Source organism: Microtus pennsylvanicus, chromosome 4 (genome assembly GCF_037038515.1).
Source record: "Microtus pennsylvanicus isolate mMicPen1 chromosome 4, mMicPen1.hap1, whole genome shotgun sequence".
Taxonomy (NCBI): domain Eukaryota; kingdom Metazoa; phylum Chordata; class Mammalia; order Rodentia; family Cricetidae; genus Microtus; species Microtus pennsylvanicus.
The window spans coordinates 18,231,168-18,240,069 of NC_134582.1; the positions used below are offsets into that span (position 1 = coordinate 18,231,168).

An 8,902-nucleotide genomic window follows, 5' to 3' on the forward strand; every position below is an offset into this window, starting at 1 on the left:
TTTAAACCACATTGAAATAATCATGGTTGAATACAATGTTTCAAAAGAAAAGGATATATAAATTTTGTATGTGATCTTACAACCAATCGATAAGATTCTATATATAAGTTTATACCCAGTCAATAAACTGAACAGAATCAACTAAACTGCTTATACTGATCAACTCTAGAGATGGTAGAGCCATGGGCAATTTCGATAAATTTTCTTTTCCTTCTTTCTTTCTGTATTTCCTATTTTCAGTAGTAAATGAATAGAAGGAAAAAAATCTTATTTCCGCCCAGCTATTAATAGATACAGCTATGCTTGGACAGGCCCAAGTTCTGGGTACTCACAGTGTTGCAGACACAAGAAAGACAGAACCTAGACCAGAATAGTCATTGAGAGACCTCATCTCCCCAAACAGAACCTTCCAGACCAGCCTGTGGACCAACCCAACAAAAGCTCCAACATGCCCTGTAATGAGTGGTGTACTCCATATTTGTATAGGAGATGGCACACAACCCAGACAATAGCCCCAAAGAAGTATCTGTTGGATATTGAGCTTAGAAGCTGTCCTTTGCTGTCCTATGGCCATGAGAAGGTCTCCAAACAGAGCAAGGGCACAATTTTCTATGCATCTCTCAGCTCTTACCTCTTCCTATAATCCCAAACCTACATGGACTCTGTGTGGGTCCCAAGATGCACAAGTGTTCACAAGGAATTGAAGGTGTAAACCAACAAACACAAAGATGCTGGTGGTCCAGTTCTCAGAACTGAGACTCTCACCACAGACCAGAGAGCAGTGAGTGGAATCAGAACAGGGAGAGAGGTGAGGAAACACCACGTGGGGAGGCAGATGGGGACCCTGAGCTTGCTTGCTGGCTAGAATCTTACTGAGGCCTACACAAAGACAAGTAGAGAAATGGCACCCTGACGTGGGATTCCCCTCTGTATACTGTGAACATGTTTTACTACCATTGGCCTATGGCAGGGCAGAATATAGGTAGGTGGGAAAACTAAACTGAATGCAGGGAGAAAGAAGGCAGAGTCAGAGAGACACCATGTAGCTGCCAAAGGAGATAGATGCCAGAACCTTACTGGTAAGCAACAGCCTTGTGGTTGATTAATAGAAATGGGTTGATTTAAGATATAAGAGCTAGCAACATCTTTAGTCATCAGAGAAATGCAAATCAAAACGACTCTGAGATTCCATCTTACATCTGTAAAAAATGGCCAAGATCAAAAACACTGATGACACCTTATGCTGGAGAGGTTGTGGGGCAAAGGGAACACTTCTGCATTGCTGGTGGGAGTGCAAGCTGGTACAACCCCTTTGGTTATCAGTATGGTGATTTCTTAGAAAATGAGGAAACAACCTTTCTCAAGACCCAGCAATGCCACTTTTGGGTATATATACAAAGGATGCTCAATCATGCCACAAGGACATGTGTTCAACTATGTTCATAACAGCATTGTTTGTCACAGCCAGAACCTGGAAACAACTTAAATGCCCCTCGACCAAAGAATGGATAGGAAAATGTGGTACATTTACACAATGGAGTATTACACAGCAGAAAAAAATAATGACATCTTGAAGTTTACAGGCAAATGGATGGAGCTAGAAAGCATCATACTGAGTGAGGTAACTCAGACCCAGAAAGATAATTATCATATTTTCTTACTCATAAGTGGTTTTTAAACATAAAGCAAAGAAAACCAGCCCACAAATCACAATCCCAGAGAACCTAGACAACAATGATGACCCAAAGAGAGACATACATAGATCTAATCTACATGGGAAGTAGAAAAAGACAAGATCTCCTGAGTAAATTGGGAGCATGGGGACCTTGGGAGAGGGTTGAAGGGGAGAGGAGAGGAAGGGAGGGGAGCAAAGAAAAATGTAGAGCTCAATAAAATCAATTTTAAAAAGATATAAAAGATAGCTAGGAATATACCTGAGCCATGGGTCAAACAGTGTTGTAATTAATATAGTTTCTTTGTGATTATTCTTGTGTGGGTGGCTGGGAAACAAACGTGCAGTCTCTGTTTACAACAACCATTTCTTCTCAAACTCATTTGGCCTCTGAAGAAGAACGTGTAGCCTGTCTGTGTAGCCCTTTTCCAAAGTATCAAAGCCACACATCTCTTAGCCAGACGGCCCGAGCTCTTCAGGACTCCATTTTTTTTGTTTACCATTTTGTATGACTTTGGATAACTTCTTGACTTGGGTCTGTGCAACGTGAATGTCAGAGCTGTGTGTGTCACAGAGCTTCTGTGAAGATCACATTAGCCAATACATGTGCAACTCTAAGAAGAGCGTCCAGCAGAGAACACATGCCCATAAGTGGCATTCCTGCCACTGTGCTCTGACTGTGTGCCAGGGTCCGTACAGGTCCGCCCAGGTTCAAGGAGCCTTTCGGAAAGCAGCCCTCTGACCTTAGACAGTGAGATTCTACTACAGAAATTGCCACCCCAACTCAGCGCACAGGGTGCCAGACCCTGGGTCCACACACAATAGGAACAAAGCTCAGTTACGCCTCCCCAGTAACTGCCTATATCTGGAGAGAAGTGGCCGCAAGCACACAGGAACCAGCAGTTTGGCAGGAAGCCTGCATTCTGCAAACCCCAAGGGCAGGAAGTCCACACACACCAAAGGGTCCCCACCACACCCTGTGAGAAGGAAGGGCCAGCCAGAGTGGATGGGATGGGTCGTTTCCTCTTCAAAATAAGGCTTTGAAGAGACGCTCCAGGGCAGTCAGAAGCAGAGTGACTAAGGGCACACACATGTTTCTCACAGCCACCCAATTCCTGACCTTAATGTCACTTAATAAGGCAGGCCTGGAGTCCTATCTGCAAGCAGAATTGCAAATCACTTGGCTGGGACTCCACATAGGAGGTGGCTTTGTAATCTGAGCAGTGTGTCCACTAACAACTAGAGCAAGACCATTAAGTTCATTACACCTGTCACTCTGCCAGCTGAGTCGCCAAACTGCCATGATAAAAGTACATTATGCCCAAGGAGTGCCACCCAACCCCCTCCCGGACAGCGTACACCCATCGACAGCAGGCAATTTGTTCTTGGTGTCTGTACCTGCATAAAGAACACAACTGTAAACAGCTTGGAAACACGGCTGTGGAAGACCTCAGGCTCTGAGCAGCTATGCATGCTTCACTTTCCTGGGATGGAGACAGAGACGGACAGCCTAGTAAAAAACATAGTAAGGAGGGACAGAGATTTGTTAAGCAGATTCTGCTGAACAACCCAGAAGGGGTGAGAGGCACACCCTTTCCACCTCTCCACCAAGTTCCAGCACTCCGGGCAGCAGGCAAGGCCTTCTGGGCAGCGGCACCTTTCACCAGGCCTCGGGCTCAGCACATAGCCAGCTGGGCTGCACAGTGGGTTTGCAGGGCAAGCGTGGTGCAGACAGCAGTAATTTATTTATCCCTGTCATGTAACATTAACAATCTGTCTGGAGCTTGGCAAGCACCAACTTGCACTGTCATATAAACTGTCTGACAAACTTAAAAGTTTTATAAATGCTTCTCTTTCCCCAACAGACAACAAAGCATCATTTAAAAAAAAATAGTTGTTATCTTTTCTGTCCCATCGCTCTCTTCCTTTTTCCAAAACTAAGGGAGAACAAGAAAGAAAATCAGCCACCAAAGAACCCACCCAGTCAGAAGTGACCTGTCAGTGATCTCCACCGCCTCACCGGTTTCCCAATACCAAGTAAACAAATGAATGGGGTCGGGGGCGGGGGCAATATGGGGTCAGCTGTGAGGGTGCCGGGGTTACTGAAGAAAAATCTGCAAAACAAAAATATCGTCATTAAAAATTAATAAAGGGTGTGGACATCCAGCCCCCACCTCGCTCCACTCATGGGAATTTGAGCCAGACATTCTGTGTCCTCGTTAAGTGGAAGCTGGCAGGCTGTCAGGGTTTTAGTGGGTTCTGGGAATGCCAATATATTAACCAGAAGACTTTTTGCATACCCTTCAGAGTTTTTATTCTAGAAAAGTCAACCATTTGGCACAGTAGAGCCTTATTTTTGTCCAGGAAAGCTCTCAGCTGCCAATCAAGGGAGAAATTACAGCTACGTTCTTCATAATTTCCAAGACCTAACTGGAAAACAAGCTTGGTGGAGAGAAACAGCTTAAAAAGGCCAAAGCACCATTTTTAGGAGGAATTCAAAGAAAAAGCAATTCATATTTAAATCAAATGGATATGTATCAAAACAGACATTATTCTCAAGTCTTCCTGCAACAGAGGAAAACCAATATTAATTGGAAATTTGAACCCAACAGAATCCATAGCCATGAACAGTACAGGTACTTGCTTATTTCCTTTTGTTGCCAAACATGAACACAAGCAATAGCATACGTGTTCACATGAGCCACATGCACACACGCATGTGTGCATACACACACACATACACCCACACACACACACACATCTTCCCCAAAAGTGGCAGGTCTTGGGGTTATAAAATTCAAATAATATGCAGAATTCCTGTTCCTATTTTGTGGGGTAAGGGCATGCATGTGTATGTGTTTATGTGTGTACACATGCATGAGCGAGCCAGAGGTCAACATCAGGTCTTTTTCAATCTCTCTCCACTGTGCTTTTTGAGTCAGGGTCCTTTCACTGAACCTGGAGCTCGCCAAATCATCTAGACTGGCTGGTTAGCAAGCTCCAAGTATCCGCTCATCTCTGAAGCTCAGCACTGGCGTCTACATAGGCACCAGGGATCTTAACTCCGGTCCTGGTGCTTATGTGCCAAACATCTGACCGACTGAGCCATCTCCCCAGGCCCAGTTTTCTTATTTTAAAACTCACAATTCACTTCCCATGTACACTCATAATATAGGTGAAGATGGGATTCCCATTTCACGCAGCCCATGCTGGCAGAAAGTAACTTTGACACCAGAGAAATAATGGCTTCTGAGAGGTTTTTCTACCAAAAAGGACTAAGGACACAGAGAACAAGTGAGCCAAGGACAGATGGGGGGACAGAGAGGAGGGAAGGGAAACATAGGAACACCGCTGTTGGCCACTACTAACAGCTACTACCCATGTCCATGCGAATCATGTTGAGTAATGCCAACATTTTCCAGGTTAAAATGCTACACTCCTGTTATTTCCCTGCTGTTGCTTTCAACTCTGACCCAGAAGGAGACATGTATGCTGGAGACGCCACATGCCCAGATACAGAAGAAAGAAAAGAGGAGACATGACCAGGGGTTCTATAAAGATTTAACCAGTCTACAACGCTTTCAGGTATTCCTGCTCAGAATCCTACCGGTTTGGGCTTTATATGATGACATAGGACAATCCTACATACCACTATAAAGTGATTGACAATGTAGGGTACATGCACAGAGATCCAGAGTTTGGGGGTCTTTACTTAGCAGCCAGCCAGAAACTACCCAGAGGGAGCAAAAGTCATCCTTCCCTCTCTTTGCTTCCCTGCCAGGTGAGGAATCCACCCCTCCAGCAACCCGGATAAAAAAACAGACAGTGACCCATGAGCTACAGGGCTGCTCTGCCAGGCTGCTAAGTCAAGCAAGACTACAGCACAGACCCAAGCTGTAAACACCTCTGCAGACGGGTCCTTGCTCTCAACACGCCAGGCAAGAAAACTATTCTTAGAACAGTTAGCAGTTGGGGGAAAACAAATATTTGCCTATGGATGTCTATATTCTAACGGTGAACGGCGGGGAAAGGACTGTGGAGCTTCACATCATATGCCAACAGATGGCCACAGAATCACTCAAGAGGCACCTGGCACTGGCTGGGCGCCACCGCGGGATTGTGGTCATGAAAAGCAAGCACCCAAAAGGACTCAAAGATAGCCAGCCGTAACTACCTGCTGGCTAGAGTCTGCTCCAACACAAATACAAACTTACAGGAACTGGACCAGAGACATGGGCAGTGAACTCTTCCAGGGGTAAGAGCGGAACGCTTAAGACACTAGAAGGCTTTGTTGTAGGAGTTATTGCTGTTGTTTAGACAAGGGGAATGGTAGCTACAATTCCATTACAGCAGTCCCGGCTCCAATTCTTAACTGTGTTCTACATTCATAGTAAAGTTGTGTCTTAAAGAATTAAACTTCCACAGGGATGGCAGAAAACAAATATTAAATGTCAATAAATACATGTGGATAATATTCAGACCCATTCATTGTCCATGTCATGATTCACATTTGACGTTGTTCCTTCACAGAACATATATTCTATATTCCAAAAGGAATGTGCACACGATGCCAGTGAGCCGAATTTACACTCGAAGACTGTAGCTTCTCTCATACAAAATGCGGGCCTGGCTTGGCGTGTGTATGCTTCATAGACCCTCCCTTGAAAACCAACACACAATCCTGAAGGCCCAGGTTAACTAGAAATAGGAGGATAAAGTATGGCGACACCCGAACTAATAGAAAGAGCCATAGTAAGTTGAGTTTGGCAGTGCTAACCCAGCATAGGCCCCTGCTTTTTGTACCTGGTGCTGGGACAGAAAGCTAGGACCTCAGCATCCTAGGAAAGCCGGCTGCGGGGGAACATTACCTCTCCACTCCTGCACTCTACTCTGAAGGTCCAGCAGGACTCACCATCTCTATCCCCATCCACCTCTAACCCAGTTCTTGAACGTCACACCCCAGTGTGAACACACAGAAGGTCACAAATAAATATCACAGTCATAATTAATTCTAACTTTTAGTGAGGAGTTTCAGGGATGGCAAGGTGGCAAAATAATTAGAAAAGAAGGAGAAAAAAAACAAAGAAAACAGACACAGAGGAAAAGAAAAGCCAATCAAAATAATCCGTTCTAGCTCATTTAAGAGTCTTTGTGGAAAAACAGAACACTCTGCTGACTGATGTGACCATTGACACTCAGCAATCACTCCTGTGCTGGGGCAGAAACTAGGAAGCCCCACTTGTTTTAACGAGTTTCTTGCTGCCCTGACTGGCCAATGCAATGACTCTCCAGGTAACCCGGAACAGACCCGCCTGGTGTGGGCTCTTGGAATGACGCCCACCCACCATGCACCCCTGTAGTCCTGAAACCTCTGCACACCGAGAACCCTCCAATTTAAAAAAAAAAAAGACAGACAAAAGTTTAAAAACAAGCAAGCAAATGCTCTCTGTGGCACCACAGCGACTTAACGCACAGAGAGCCTACTGTCTCCCAGCAGCGTACTCACAGGGCGCGCCCCCAGCCGTGCCCAGACGGCACGCCGGGCAGGGGTCCGGGAAGCCTCCTCCAGCCTGTGGAGCGCAGAGCCCACAACAAAGGCAAGTGCAGAGCCCGGCTGGGTGCTCTTCGCTTCCTGTTTATTCCACCGTGAGGGTCAAAGAGAAATTCAACACACGCCTGCTTCCTCCCGGCCCGGAGACCCAGCCTAAGTGTAACAGCAGCCGCCCCAGACAATCGACTTTGCCAACCAATGCCAGGAGCCCCGGGCAGCCCGCGGCCGACGTCAAAGAGCGCGGGGGGGGGGGGGGGGGGGACCCGGGGAGACAGTCTGAAGGCTGGGAAGCCTGGAGCCCTAGAGCCGGGGCGCAAGGTGCAGGGGGAGGCTCCCGCGCCGCCTTCTCGCTGCTGACCTCCAGCCCCCCACGACTGCAGCAGTTCGCACACAGGCCTAGGAGCGTCGCCGCCTGGGGCACGCACCCCCGCGCCCACCCGGACCGCTGGGCACTGCTGGATGAAGCAGCTTCAGCGGGACACTCTACAACACCGGGTCCCGATCGGCAAGACTCTGCCAGCCGAGCGCTCCGAGGATGGCCAAGCGTCCCCGGCAACCCTCAGCGCCCACCCGCGGCACTGCCTGGCAGACCTGGTGCGCGGGTCTCGGGGACGCCAGGGCTGGCAGGGCAGCGGTCGCCGGCGCTGGCTGGCGGGCATCCCGGTCCTTTGCCCGCCCCCTCCTCCCGGCTCTGCTCAGAGGTGAACTCCTGCCAGACGCAGAGACCGCAGCGGGCGGCACTCACCTGCAGCAGCCCCTAGGTGGGCGAGCGGGACCGCCCACCGTGCAGTTCGGCCACCGGCCCTGCGGGCTGCGGGGGAGGGGCAGCGCTCCGGGTGGCGCGACACGGCGCGGCGTGGCTCTTTAAGAGGGACCTGCCACCGGGCTCCCGGAGCTCCCCGCCCCCCTTTCGCCTTCTCAGGACTTGCAGCCGGTCTGGCGGCCGCCGCGGCTCCTCCCCGGCTCGCTGGGGATCCCCGCCGGCTGACGGAAGGGAGGGAGGGAGGGAGAGCGCCGGTGCTGTCGGGCTGGGGGCCGGGTCCCGCCACCGCCACCGCGCCGAGGCCGGGTCTGTCTCAACTCAGCCTCGGCCGCTCCTCCCCCGACTCTGCGGCGGGGACCCGGCGCGCGGCCAGACGGCGGGGGCGGGGGGCGCCGCCAGGGATGCGGCCCCGCCCAGGTGCACACCCGGTGCCCCCCAGGCTGCAGGACCCGAGCTCTGGGGGCGATTAGCGCACACCCGGGATCCTGAGCCCGGTAAAGAGCCTGGAACTGGGGTGAGAGGGGAGCGCTCGCTGAGTGTAGGCCACGGGCGGTTTGGGAAGGGGGGCACCTACTGCCTCTTGGGTTGTAGATGCCCACCCACAGCGGAACTTGATCCAAGGCTCTCTTGGGCACACAGTAGGACTACAGGACAATTAGTGGGAATGGTGAAGCGTCTGGGAGCCCCCTCCTCCAGGCTGGAGTGAATCCTCCGGACTCCCTGGTATCATGCCCTCTTCTAGGGAAAAGCGTCTGTACTGGGTAGCTGGGTGGATCCTTCCTCTAGGAGCTATGACCCTTTTGCCCTTGAAGAAATACCTCCAAGTCCTACGAAAACTGGGCAGGACCTCCACTGGAGTGCAGACAATAGATCATCGGTTCTCCAGAAGTACCAGCACAGACACTGGTCTACCCAG

The 8,902-nt window shown here is 49.7% G+C and overlaps 1 protein-coding gene across 14 annotated transcripts in view; it reads right to left on the reverse strand.

Annotated features, from left to right (window-relative positions):
- Window positions 1-8,475, reverse strand: part of Ldlrad4 (low density lipoprotein receptor class A domain containing 4) — a 303,729-nt gene extending 295,254 nt beyond the window's left edge. For 3 of the 14 annotated variants that reach the window (XM_075968382.1, XM_075968384.1, XM_075968377.1), the window contains exon 1: window positions 7,969-8,475. The gene's annotated coding sequence lies outside the window, so the exon portion shown is untranslated. Of the gene's footprint in view, window positions 1-3,070; window positions 3,090-7,178; window positions 7,901-7,968 lie in introns of those variants that run through there. The other 11 variants (XM_075968397.1, XM_075968398.1, XM_075968396.1 and 8 more) reach the window with 7 other exon arrangements.
- Between the last annotated feature and the right edge of the window lie 427 nt (window positions 8,476-8,902).